Source organism: Hordeum vulgare, chromosome 1H, assembly GCF_904849725.1.
Source record: "Hordeum vulgare subsp. vulgare chromosome 1H, MorexV3_pseudomolecules_assembly, whole genome shotgun sequence".
Lineage (NCBI taxonomy): Eukaryota > Viridiplantae > Streptophyta > Magnoliopsida > Poales > Poaceae > Hordeum > Hordeum vulgare.
In genome coordinates, this window is record NC_058518.1 from 61,722,466 (window position 1) to 61,737,221 (window position 14,756).

A 14,756-nucleotide genomic window follows, 5' to 3' on the forward strand; every position below is an offset into this window, starting at 1 on the left:
GTGGGGGCTGACGGCAAAGAGGGGAGAGAGTGGGGGCTGGTTCCCTCCTTTGCCATGTGGGGGGCAGACGGCGAAGGGGGGAACCAGCCCCCTCGCTCTCCCCTCTTTGTCGTCTGTCATCCCACCTTTGCCACGCGGGGGCAGACGGCAAAGGGGCGAACCAGCCCCCCCTCTCTTCCCTCTTTGCCGTCTGCCATCACCCCTTTGCCATGTGGGGGCAGACGGCAAGGGGGGAACCAGCCCCTTTTTAATTTATTTCTTATTATATCCAGCATTTTTAACAACAATCAGGATATATATATATATATATATATATATATATATATTTGACTTAAATAAATTTCTTTCCGAACTCATAACCATATTAAAATAACTTTCATCCATAGTGCATACATATTATGCAAGTTGCATCCGTACCAAACCATATATTACACCAGTTTCATCCACATGCATACAAAGTTTCATATATATCCATATACTACAATAGTTTCAATACAAGCTTCCGTGAAGCCATGGTACAAGAAATCATCTTCAAGCATTCCATCAATATAATCCAAGGTTCCCGTGAAGTGAATGTAATCTGCAAAATGACAAATAAGAAAGTTAGAAGAATAATACTAGATGAAGAAGTATATATAGGTTAATTCGGAGAGAAATTAACTAAGTATAGGCCATTTAATAGCTAAATTAGGTGGAATAGGTCATCTTGGAGCTACATAGCCTTATTATGTCATTTAGGAGAGAACTTAGCTAACTATAGGTCATTCTAGAGCTAACTTGGATAAAAATATGTCATTTTGTAGCCAACTATGATTATTAATCCATTTTGACCTTATTATGTCATTTTGGAGCTAAATTAGTCATTTTAATGAGCTAACCAAGGTTCTTATGATGTTTTTACCTGATTATGCTAATTATGTCATTTTGGAGGATAATTAGCTAAGTATGTCTTTGTTGGGGAAAATAACCTACGTAGAAGAAGAAAGAGACGAACCAAGAAGAGAAGAAGCAACAAGAGAAGAAGAAGGAGAAGAAAAAGAAGGAGGAGGAGGAGGAGGAGGAGAAGGATGAGGAGAAGGAGAAGAAGAAGAAAAGAAGAAGGACAAGAAGAAGAAGAAGAAGAAGAAGAAGAAGGAGTAGAAAAAGGAGAAGGAGCTTCTCTCCTCCTTCTCCTTCTCCTTCTTCTTCCTCCTTCTCTTTCTTCTTCTTCTCTTCTTCTTCTTCTTCCTTCCTTTCATTTTTCCTCTTTGTTATCCTCCTCCTCCTTCTTTTTATTAAATAGACCATTTTGGAGCTAACTAAGCTAATTATGTCATTTAGGTGTAACCCTAGCTAACTATAAGTCCTTTCGCAGCTAACTTGGGTAAAATAGGTCATTTCGGAGCAAACTATGCTTATTAAGCCATTTTGGATCTAGCTAGGCTAATTATAGGCCATTTAATACCTAAGTTAGGGGGAATAGGTCATCTTGCAGCTACGTAAGCCTTATTATGTCATTTAGGAGAGAACTTAGCTAACTATAGGTCATTTTGATTAAATAGGTCATTTTGGAGCTAACTAAGCTAATTATGTCCTTTTGTAGGATCATTAGCCAATTTAGTCTTTCTTGGATGAGTCTAAGCTACGTAGAAGAAGAGAAAGAGAAGAATCAAGAAGAGAAGAAGAAGTAAAAGAAGAAGGAGGAGGAGGAGGAGAAGAAGTAGAAGGAAGAGGAGAAGAAGAAGAAAAGAAGAAGGAGAAGGAGGAGGAAGAAGGAGGAAGGAGAAGGAGAAGGAGGAGCTCCTTCTCCTTCTTCTCCTCCTTTTTCTCCTTCTTCTTATCCTTCTTCTTCTCTCCTTCTTCTTCTCTTCTTCTTCTTCTTCCTTCCTTTCATTTTTCCTCTTTCTTCTCCTCTTGTCCCCTTCTTCGGGCTAAATTAGCTAAGAATGCCTTTTTTGGAGCTAATTATGTCATTTCGAGGATAATTAGCTAAGTATAGGTCATGTTTTATTAAATAGACCATTTTGGAGCTAACTAAGCTAATTATGTCATTTAGGTGGAAGCCTAGCGAACTATAGGTCGTTTCAGAGCTAACTTGGGTAAAATAGGTCATTCCGGAGCAAACTATGCTTATTAAGCCATTTTGGATCTAGCTAGGCTAATTATAGGCCATTTAATACCTAAGTTAGGGGGAATAGGTCATCTTGCACCTACGTAAGCCTTATTATGTCATTTAGGAGAGAACTTAGCTAACAATAGGTCATTTTTTATTAAATAGGTCATTTAGGAGCTAACTAAGCTAATTATGTCATTTTGTAGGATAATTAGCCAATTTAGTCTTTCTTGGATGAGTCTAAGCTACGTACAAGAAGAGAAAGAGAAGAAGCAAGAAGCGAAGAAGAAGTAAAAGAAGAAGGAGTAGGAGGAGAAGGAGAAGGAGAAAGAAGAGGAGAAGAAGAAGAAAAGAAGGGGGAGAAGGAGAAGGAGGAATAAGGAGGAAGAAGAAGGAGAAGGAGGAGCTCCTTCTCCTTCTTCTCCTCCTTCTTCTCCTTCTTCTTATCCTTCTTCTTCTCCTTCTTCTTCTCTCCTTCTTCTTCTCTTCTTCTTCTTCCTTCCTTTCATTTTTCCTCTTTCTTCTCCTCTTGTCCCCTTCTTCGGGCTAAATTAGCTAAGAATGCCTTTTTTGAGCTAATTATGTCATTTCGAGGATAATTAGCTAAGTATAGGTCATGTTTTATTAAATATACCATTTTGGAGCTAACTAAGCTAATTGTGTCATTTAGGTGGAAGCCTAGCTAACTATAGGTCGTTTCGGAGCTAACTTGGGTAAAATAGGTCATTCCGGAGCAAATTATGCTTATTAAGCCATTCTGGATCTAGCTAGGCTAATTATAGGCCATTTAATACCTAAGTTAGGGGAATAGGTCATCTTGCAGCTACGTAAGCCTTATTATGTCATTTAGGAGAGAACTTAGCTAACTATAGGTCATTTTTTATTAAATAGGTCATTTAGGAGCTAACTAAGCTAATTATGGCCTTTTGTAGGATAATTAGCCAATTTAGTCTTTCTTGGATGAGTCTAAGCTACGTAGAAGAAGAGAAAGACAAGAAGCAAGAAGAGAAGAAGAAATAAAAGAAGAAGGAGGAGGAGGACGAGGAGGAGGACGAGGAGAAGGAGAAGGAAGAGGAGAAGAAGAAGAAAAGAAGAAGGAGAAGGAGAAGGAGGAAGAAGGAGGAAGAAGAAGGAGAAGGAGGAGCTCCTTCTCCTTCTTCTCCTCCTTCTTCTCCTTCTTCTTATCCTTCTTCTTCTCTCCTTCTTCTTCTTCTCTTCTTCTTCTTCTTCCTTCCTTTCATTTTTCCTCTTTCTTCTCCTCTTGTCCCCTTCTTCGGGCTAAATTAGCCAAGAATGCCTTTTTGGAGCTAATTATGTCATTTCGAGGATAATTAGCTAAGTATAGGTCATGTTTTATTAAATAGACCATGTTGGAGCTAACTAAGCTAATTATGTCATTTAGGTGGAAGCCTAGCTAACTATAGGTCGTTTCGGAGCTAACTTGGGTAAAATAAGTCATTCCGGAGCAAACTATGCTTATTAAGCCATTTTGGATCTAGCTAGGCTAATTATAGGCCATTTAATACCTAAGTTAGGGGGAATAGGTCATCTTGCAGCTACGTAAGCCTTATTATGTCATTTAGGAGAGAACTTAGCTCCTTGGTGTTGTTGTGGCTGGCCTCCCACGTTTCGGAGCACCACTCATCCACCAAGGCCTCCCAACAATCCATCTTATCCACACACCATCTCGGGGGCACCTAAGTTAATAAAGAGAAATTTGAGCACGTAAGAACCAAATCAAGGAAACTAACTACAAAGCCTTAATAATATGTAATTACCTCCATGTAATGCTCCTTTGCCATCTTAGCATCACGGCACTTCGCCTTGTCAATCCTAATACGCCGCGTGGCATAGTAGTCTCGAACAGCCTGCACCCGAGCCTCATGCCGAAAGTTTTGAAGTAGGCAGCAACATTCGGTTTCGATAACCTTTGCCGCGTCCTCCTCGTATCCCTCCTCACACCTGTAGTAGGTCTGCAAATGAGACAACACCGATTAGTACAATAACTAGCTATGGTTGATTTATAATTGTGTGAAGGAGAAATTACCCAGAACTGTCGGATCACCATGTCAGCCCTCGTGTGGCACAAAACACCATCAATCTCCACCTCCGGCGGGGCCGGGGCACCCAAGTAGTGCTCCCAGGTCATTCCTACCTCTCGCTCCCGACCGGGCAACGTAACAAACCCTGGGAAGTTTTTACGGCAAAGCACGCCAAGGACACTGTTGGGCTTGCGGACACCCTTGGCAACAATTCAACCCCTACGGTATGACAAATTAAAGCCAAAAAATTAGATATTTGAGAAAACGTGAAGGAAAAAGGTTAAATAAGAGTAAATTAACTTACTTGTCCCCATTTGGCCTAATCGACCACCTCTGCTCGGGGGTTGCCGTCACGAGCGGGAGCCCCGAACTACCACGCTGGTAGACGGTAGCCCCCTCACCCAGCTCCTCGTCACTACCAGCATGGCCACTTGGCTCAGCCCAGGTATCCCACTAGGTCTCTGGGGATGTACCCTCATCCCTGCTTTGCTCCGGAGTCGCCTCGAACGAAGCCTCTGGGACACGAGTCTCGTGGGTCGAAGGCTCGTCGACCCGAGGCTCGTGAACCGGAGATCATGTAGCCTCCACCTTAGACGAATCCACCCTAGAAGTCGTGTGATTAGGTGAATCAGCTTGGGGTGGTGGTGGAGACCGTGTAGCCTCCACCTCAGAAGGCGTGTGCCACCGCCCTACCTCTCCCGCGGCCACGTCTACCTTTAGTACAACATAAATACCAACATGAGTAATAAAATGTATATAAATACCAATATGCATACAACATGAGTACAACATAAATACCAACATGAATACAACGTGTACCTTTCGTACCTCTCGGCTTTGCGGGGGGTCGACCTCCTCTCACGGGGGGCGCTCCTTGCATAGTAGAGAGCACCACTCTCCGAAGAGGCAAGGCAGGAGTGGAAGTACCCATCCCATCACCCGCCGACGAAGAAGGAGCCGCGGAGTGCTTTCGACCCTTTCCCACCATCTTTCAACACCTGTCATGACAAAGAGTAAATGAAATTAGTACAACATAAATACCAACATGAGTAATAAAATGTATATAATTTAAGTGTATCATCGTCATGAATACCAACATGACTAATAAAAATTGAATACCTAACATGAACTCAAAATTTATATATAGTATAATAGTTGAATACCTGACATGAACTAATAACAATCGTTCTCGTCTATATATGCTTCGGGGTCAATAAATGCATCATGATCGTCACTATCATCAATAAATGCGGCTCTCACAAACCCCCTGGTTTTTGTTAACCATTCATGGGTCATGTCTTTCTGACTAGGGTGACCAGTGTACATCCAAGAACGATCACTCATGTTGCCTAGCTACCTATGGGGGCACAAGAAATAAATATATAATTCATCATCTACATTCATACGCTAATCAAGTTTGTCAGTTTTATTACGTCCATGCAACCTAAACGCTAATAGGTAAAGATAGGTCCTAATCCCACCCGAGTATGTGTAGATTGGGTTCGTTTTCCCATGCTCTGCTCTAGATGCAACGCAGAATTTCGGCAGCATCTCCCCGCTGTTCTCCTGATACACGTCTCGATAATAAGCAGAGAGGATGTGTACCCGGAGAACAACAGGGAGGCACTGACGAAATTCTGCATCGGATCCAGAGCACAGCATACGGGAAAACGAACCCAATCTACACATACTCGGGCTGTCCATGGATAATGTTGGACAATTCGAAAGGATGGCGGTTATAAATATGCAAAGAAATGCATATTTATAGATGTCGCCCTTTCGAACGGGAGACGCATACTGGTCACGCATACTCATGATTGAAGAAACCTATAGCTAACAAGTTTCATCGGCACGAAGACCGGGACAGAGCAAATTAAGGGGGTAGTAGGAGAAGTCATTTGTGCTCACCAACAAACGCAAGGGCGGAGCTCATCCAACGCATGTGGAGGTCGTCGAGCAACTGCACATTGAAATTCACACGATCAACAGAAATACGATGTTTTTATAATTAACATAATCGGAAAATATGTGGCCTAACTTATAATTTACAAAACTATGACCCCCGCCGGCCTCTAGAAGGCCGAAATGCACCTTCTCATTCAAGACTAGGCAGAAGAGGTGTCGGGGGTCGGGGCTTAGTGGCGTCGAGGGTCTGTGGTGTCGGGTGTCGGTGGCATCGGGGGTCGGGGGTTAGTTGCGTCGGTGGTCGGGGGTCAGTGTCGTCGGGGGTCGAGTGTCACTGGCGTCAGGGGTTGGGGTCTTTTCGGTCAACAAGAGGCCGAACAGGTGTCGGGGGTCGGGGGTCGAGGGTCAGTGGCGTCGGGCGTCAGGGATCGAGGGTCGGGGGTTAATGGTTAGTGGCGTCGGGGGTCGAGGGTCCAGGGTCAGTGGCGTCGGGCGTCACGGGTCGGGGGTCGAGGGTCAGTGCCGGGGTTCCTTTTTCCTCTCCTTTCTTCTTTTCCTCTCTCTTCTTTTTCTTCTTCTTCTTCGTCTTCTTCTTCTTGATCATCTTCTTATTATTATTCTTCTTCTTCTTTCTCCTCCTCCTCCTCCTCTTCTTCTTTTTCTTCTTTCTTTTCTCTTTCTCCTCCTCTCCTCTTTCTTCTTCTTCTTCTTCTTCTTCTTCTTCTTCTTCTTCTTCTTCTTCTTCTTTTTTCTTCTAACTTTTTTCTTCTATTATTATCTTCCAAATTTTTTCTTTTCTATCTATTTTTTACTATATATTTTATTCTACCTAAAATAACTATCCTCTAAGTTATTTTTTTCTACCAAGTACCTAATAATCTAACTATCTAATTTAATAGAAAAAACAGAAAAAAAATAACTATCAAATTTTAAAAAAAAATATTCTTACCAGAGTTGGGGACGGTCGGTGAGGGGAGGGGCGCAGGGGGCCGGCGGCGAGTGAGGAGAGTGGCGCAGGGGGCCGGCGGCGAGTGAGGAGAGGGGGCGGCACAGGGGCTGCACCGGGGGACGTCGGGGCGGCGCGGTGAGGGGAGGGACGTCGGGGCGGCGCGGGAGGGACGTCGGGCGCGGGGTGGATTCGAGCAGGGGCCTGGGGCTACGTGGGAGGAGGGGGTTGGCCTGATGGTGGTTGGTGGGCCGCCCCTTTGCCGTCCGCCGTGCCCCCAGGCAGACGGCAAAGGACCCCCAGGCAGACGGCAAAGGGGCGGGGTGGCGAGGCATCGGGTGGGGGCAACCGCCATCCCCTTTGTCGTTCGTCGTGCCCCCAAGCTGACAGCAAAGGACCCCCCCCCCCCCAGGCAGACGGCAAAGGGGAGGGGTGGGTGGGGTGGGGGTTTCGGCCGTTTGGGTGGGTGGGGTGGGGGCTTTGTCGTCCGCCCGCCCTTTGCCGTCCGCATAGATATTCTTTACCGTCCGCTGGCGGACGGCAAAGAGGTGGCCAACGGCAAAATAAACCTTTTCCATCACACACCTCTTTGTCGTCAGCACTACAACAGCTGACGGCAAAGAGTACCTTTTCCATGCGTCAGCAGATGGCAAAGACCAGGCTGACGGCAAATTTATGAATTCCAGTAGTGGGAGCGTGCAAGTGACTTGTTGGAAATCATACATACCGATGTGTGTGGTCTGATGAGTGTGGAGGCACGCGGCGGATATCGTGATTTTATCACCTTCACTGACGATTTGAGTAGATATGGTTATGTCTACTTGATGAAACACGAGTTTGAAACATTTGAAAAGTTCAAGCAATTTCAGAGTGAAGTTGAAAATCATCGTAACAAGAAGATCAAGTTCCTACAATCTGATCGTGGGGGTGAATATCTGAGTTTCGAGTTTGGTGCTCACTTAAGACAATGTGGAATTGTTTCACAGTTGGCACCGCCTGGAACACCACAGCGTAATGGTGTGTCCGAACGTTGTAATCGTACTTTATTAGAGATGGTGCGATCTATGATGTCTCTTACCGATTTGCCGTTATCGTTTTGGGGTTATGCATTAGAAACAACTGCATTCACTTTAAATAGGGCACCATCAAAATCCATTGAGACGACAACATACGAACTGTGGTATGGCAAAAGACCAAAGTTGTCGTTTCTTAAAGTTTGGGGATGTGATGCTTATGTCAAAAAGCTTCAGCCTGAAAAGATGGAACCCAAAGCGGAAAGTGCGTCTTTATAGGTTACCCAAAAGAGACAGTAGGGTACACCTTCTATCTCAAATCCGAGGGCAAAGTGTTTGTTGCTAAGAACGGAGCTTTTCTCGAGAAGGAGTTTCTCTCGAGAGAATTGAGTGGGAGGAAGATAGAACTTGATGAGGTTGTCGAACCTCTCATCCCTCTGGATGGTGGTGCAGGGCAAGGGGAAACCCCTGTCGTTGCGACGCCGGTTGAGGAGGAAGTTAATGATGATGATCATGAAACTCCGGATCAAGTTCATGTCGAACCTCGCAGGTCGACGAGACCGCGTACTACTCCAGAGGGGGACGGTTATCCCGTCTTATCAATAATGTTGTTGGACAACAATGAGACTGCGAATTATGAAGAAGCAATGGTGGGCCCGGATTCCAACAAATGGTTGGAGGCCATGAAGTTCGAGATAGGATCTATGTATGAAAACAAAGTGTGGACTTTGGAAGTACTACCTATAGGCCGCAAGGCTATTCAGAACAAATGTATCTTTAAGAAGAAGACGAACGCTGACGGTAATGTGACCGTTTATAAAGCTCGACTTGTGGCAAAGGGCTTTTCACAAGTTCTAGGAGTTGACTATGATGAGACGTTCTCACCCGTAGCGATGCTTAAATCTGTCAGAATTATGTTAGCAATAGCTGCATTTTTCGATTATGAAATCTGGCAGTTGGATGTCAAAACGGCGTCCTTAACGGTTTCCTTAAGGAAGAGTTGTATATGATGCAACCCGAAGGTTTTGTCGATCCTAAAAATGCTAACAAAGTGTGCAAGCTCCAACGATCCATTTATGGACTGGTGCAAGCATCTCGGAGTTGGAATAAACGCTTTGATGAGGTGATCAAAGCATTTGGGTTTATACAAGTGGTTGGAGAATGTTGTATTTACAAGAAAGTGAGTGGGAGCTCTGTGGCGTTTATAATATTATATGTGGATGACATATTGCTGATTGGAAACAACGTGGAGTTTTCGGAGAGCATAAAGGATTACTTGAATAAAAGTTTCTCTATGAAGGACCTAGAAGAAGCTGCTTACATTCTAGGCATTAAGATCTATAGGGATAGATCGAAACGCCTGATAGGACTTTCACAATGTACATACCTTGATAAAGTTTTTAAGAGGTTCAAAATGGAACAGTCCAAGAAGGGATTCTTGCCAGTTTTACAAGCTACGAACTCAGTGCCCAGCAACTGATAAAGATAGAGATCATATGAGCACCGTCCCCTATGCTTCAGCCATAGGTTCTACCATGTATGCAATGTTGTGCACTAGACCGGACGTTAGCCTGGCCATAAGTATGGCAGGCAGGTTCCAGAGTAATCCAGGAGTGGATCACTGGACGGCGGTCAACAATATCCTGAATTACCTGAAAAGGACTAAGGATATGTTTCTCGTATATGGAGGTGATGAAGAGCTCGTCGTAAAAGGTTATGTCGGTGCAAGCTTTGACACAGATCCGGACGACTCTAAGTCACAGACCGGATACGTATTTATTCTTAATGGGCGTGCAGTAAGCTGGTGCAGTTCCAAGCAAAGCGTCGTAGCTGATTCGACATGTGAAGCGGAGTGCATGGCTGCCTCAGAGGCGGCTAAGGAGGGTGTCTGGATGAAGCAGTTCATGACGGATCTTGGAGTGGTGCCGAGCGCACTGAATCCAATAACCCTGTTTTGTGACAACACTGGTGCCATTGCCTTAGCAAAGGAACCACGGTTTCATAAGAAGACCAGACACATCAAAAGACACTTCAACCTCATCCGCGACTACGTCGAAGGGGAGGACGTAAATATATGCAAAGTGCACACGGATCTAAATGTGGCAGACCCGCTGACTAAACCTCTTCCACGGGCAAAGCATGATGAACACCAGAACTGTATGGGTGTTAGATTTATTACAATGTAATTCGCATGGTGATGTGAGGGCTAGATTATTGACTCTAGTGCAAGTGGGAGACTCTTGGAATTATGCCCTAGAGGCAATGATAAATAAGTTATTATTATAATTCCTGTATCAAGATAATCGTTTATTATCCATGCTATAATTGTATTGAATGAAGACTTAGATACATGTGTGGATACATAGACAAAACACTGTCCCTAGCAAGCCTCTAGTTGGCTAGCCAGTTGATCAAGGATAGTCAGGGTCTTCTGACTATGTACAAGGTGTTGTTGCTTGATAACTGGATCACATCATTGGGAGAATCATGTGATGGACTAGACCCAAACTAATAGACATAGCATGTTGATCGTGTCATTTTGTTGCTACTGTTTTCTGCGTGTCAAGTGCTACTGCGTCAACACACCTTCCCTGGCAACAGCGCCAGGAATCCTTCTGCTACGGGCTACGCCTATAGGGACTTCCTGGGAAAATGTGCAAAGGATTTCCCCGCGGCCTTGGAGCCTTGCGTTGGTGTTCCCTTGAAGAGGAAAGGGTGATGTAGCACAGCGGAGGTAAGTATTTCCCTCAGTTTGAGAACCAAGGTATCGATCCAGTGGGAGGATTGCGTCAAGTCACAAGTACCTGCACAAACACAAAGAGCTTGCACCCAACGCTATGAAGGGGTTGTCAATCACTTATAGATTATTTGCAAAGTGAGAACTGAAAGCAAAAAGTAAACAAACAAAAGTAAAAGTGAAAGTGGAGACAATAGTTGTGAATAGACCCGGGGGCCGTAGTGTTCACTAGTGGCTTCTCTCATGAAAGCAAGTAGACGGTGGGTGAACGAATTATTGTCGAGCAATTATAGAACCGCCAAAGTCATGATGTTATCTATGGCAATGTTTATATCTATAGGCATCACATCCAAAACAAGTAGACCGATACTTTATGCATCTACTACTATTACTCCACACGTCGACCGCTATCCAGCATGCATCTAGTGTATTAAGTTTATTAGAACAGAGTAACGCCTTAAGCAAGATGACATGATGTAGATGGACAATCTCAAATCTATGATGAAAGCTCATCTTGTTACCCTTGATGGCAACAACATGATGCGTGCCTTGCTGCCCCTTCTGTCACTGGGAAAGGTCACCGTACGGTATGAACCCAAAACCAAGCACTTCTCCCATTGCAATAATCATAGATCTAGTTGGCCAAACAAAACCCAAGACTCAGAGAGACTTACAAGGATATCAAATCATGCATATGAGAAATCAGCAAAGACTCAAATATAATTCATAGATAATCTGATCACAAATCCAAAATTCATCGGATCTCGACAAACACACCGCCAAAGAGGATTACATCGGATAGATCTCCATGAAGATCATGGAGAACTTTGTATTGCAGATCCAAGAGAGAGAAGAAGCCATCTAGCTACTAACTACGGACCCGTAGGTCTAAAGTGGACTAATCACGAGTCATTGGAGAGGCAATGATGTTGATGTAGAAGCCCTCCAACTCCAAAGTCCCCTCCGGCGGGGCACCGGGAAGGGTCTCCGGATGAGACCTCGCGGAAACGGAAGCTTGCGGCGGCGGAAAAGTGTTTTTATGGATGCCCTGATTTTTTCTGGGATTTTAGGGAATATATAGGCGAAAGAGCTAGGACAGGGGAGCTCCAGGGGTGCCACAAGCCTGGTAGCCGTCGCCCCCCCCCTGGTGGTGGCTACAGGGCTTGTGGGCCCCCTGTGGCTCTCCTGCCTTGGCCCTCAAGTCCCCCGATCTTCTTCTGTTTTGGAAAAAAATATTTTGGGGATTTTATTCCGTTTGGACTCCGTTCCAAAATTAGATCTGAAAAGAGTCAAAAACGCAGAAAAAACAGGAATTGGCACTTGGCACTGAATTAATAAGTTAGTCCCAAAAAAAGATATAAAAGGTACATAAAACATCCAAAGTTGACAAGATAACAACATGAAACCATCAAAATTATAGATACGTTTGAGACGTATCAAGCATCCCCATGTTTAAATCCTGCTCGCCCTCGAGTAGGGAAGTGATAAAGAATGAATTTTTGATGCTTTCATGCTACCTAGCATAGATGTCATTTGTAACTCCTCTTATGTGACGTGAATGTTGAGATCCATTAGATTCAAAACAATAGTTTGCTATTGATGTGGAGACAATAATACTTCAAGCAAACTAGCAAGGTAATCATGAACTTTCAAAATAACAAGGCCAAAAGAAAGTTATCCCTACAAAATCATATAGTCTGGCTATGCTCTATCATCCTTGCACAACGAATTTAAATCATGCACAACCTCGGTATTGGCCAAGTAATTGTTTTCACACTTTTACTTTCTCAAACTTTTTCAACTCTCACGCAATACATGAGTGTGAGCCATGGTTTTAGCACTATAAGTGGAATGGAGTGTGGTGGAGGTTGCAAGACAAACAAGGAAAAGATGGTCACATTAACTAGGCATATCAATGAGCTATGGAGATGCTCATCAATAGATATCAATGTGAATGAGTAGGGATTGCCATACAAAATGATGCACTAGAGCTAAGAGTATGTGAAAGCTCTTAAAGAAAACTAGTGGGTGTGCATCCAACTTGCTTGCTCACGAAGACCTAAGGCAATTTTGAGGAAGTCTATCATTGGAATATACAAGCCAAGTTATATAATGAAAATTTCCCACTAGCTATATGGTGGTGACAAAACGAGAGACTCTCAATCATGAAGATCATGGTGCTTAATAAGCACAAGTGTGGAAGGATAGTAGCATTGTCCCTTCTCTCTTTTTCTCTCATTATTTTTTTTGTGGGCTCTTTGGCCTATATTTTATTTTATTTTTATTTTATTTTAGTGGGCATCTTTGGCCTCTTTTTGTAAATGGGCTTCACTGGCCTCTTTTATTTCCTCACATGGGACAATGCTCCATCAATGATGATCATCATACTTACAACTCAAAACTTAGAGCAATGATGACTCTATATGGAATGCCTTCGGTAGTGTACCGTGACAATGATCTAGCATGGCATAGACATTAATGGAAACATCATGCTAGCTATCTTACGATCATGCAATGGCAATGTACAAGCTGTAGCACATGTCATGGTGGTAGTTGCATGGCAATATTTCTCGGAATGGCTTTGAAAAATCCATAGTAGGTAGGTATGGTGGCTGTTTTGAGGGAGGCTATATGGTGGGTTTTGTGCACCGGCTAAAGTTGCACGGCACTAAGAAGATAGTGATGGTGGAAGGTGAAAGTGCATCTAAACCATGGACTCAACATTAGTCATGAATAACTCATATACTTGTTGCAAAAGTTTTAGTAGTAATCGAAATAAAGCATTCAACGCATACTCCTAGGGGAAGGGTTGGTAGGTATAAACCATCGCGCGATCCCGACCGCTACACAAAGGATGACAATCAATAAACTAATCATGCTCAAACTTCATCACATAGCGGTTCACCATACGAGCATGCTACGGGCATCACTAACTTTAACACAAGTATTTCTAGATCCACAACACCATACTAACATAACTTAAATATTACCACAACCACATCTCAAAACTAATTGAGAGGAATCAAACTTCTCTAACTATTCAATGCACATGGAGATGGAAGTTTTCATATCCCTTTGCATAACTACCCATTTTGAGACTAATTTCATAGCATAGATGAACTACCAAGCCACGCGCTTCCGCGCTCTAAAAGATATAAGTGAAGCACATAGAGCAAAATCAACTAGCTCAAAAGATATAAGTGAAGCACATGTGAGTTGAATTGTCTAACCAAAGGATATAAGTGAAGCTCGACAAAATCACGGTGAGTATATGTCTCTCTCTCTCGATGTGTGCAGCAAGGAAGATTGTGACACAACAAAAATAAAAGACTCCTACGATACAAGACGCTCCAAGCAAAACACATAACATGTGGTGAATAAAAATATAGCCCCAAGTAACGTTACCGATGGATTGAAGACGAAAGAGGGGATGCCTTCCCGGGGCATACCCAAGCTTAGGCTTTTACGGCATCCTTGAATCAACTTGGGGTGCCTTGGGCATCCCCATGCTTGAGCTCTTGCCACTCTTTATCTCTTTGTCCATAGGAACTTCACCCAAAACTTGAAAACTTCACAACACGAAACTTAAACAGAAACTCGTGATATCATTAGTATAAGAAAGCAAACCACCACTTCCTTAGGTACTGTAGCAAACTTAAATTATACTTATGTTGATGTTGGGTTACTGTATTTTCAATCTTCCATGGCTAATACCCCCCGATACTATCCATAGTTTCATCAAAATAAGCAACCAACTCAACAAAAACAGAATTTGTTAACAACAGACCAGTCTGTAGCAATCTGTATACTTCGTATACTTCTAGTACTTCACAAATTCGGCAAAATTACGACAGTGTGAAGAATTTGCGTACAAATCAGCAGCAAAAAGAATAAACTCAAAAGCTCTTACAGAAAAAAAAATGAAAATTCTTTTCGTAAGCACAAAGTTTCTGTCTTTTCCAGCATGACCAAACGATCATCCCCAAGACTAATCATAACGGTTTTACTTGGTACAAACGCA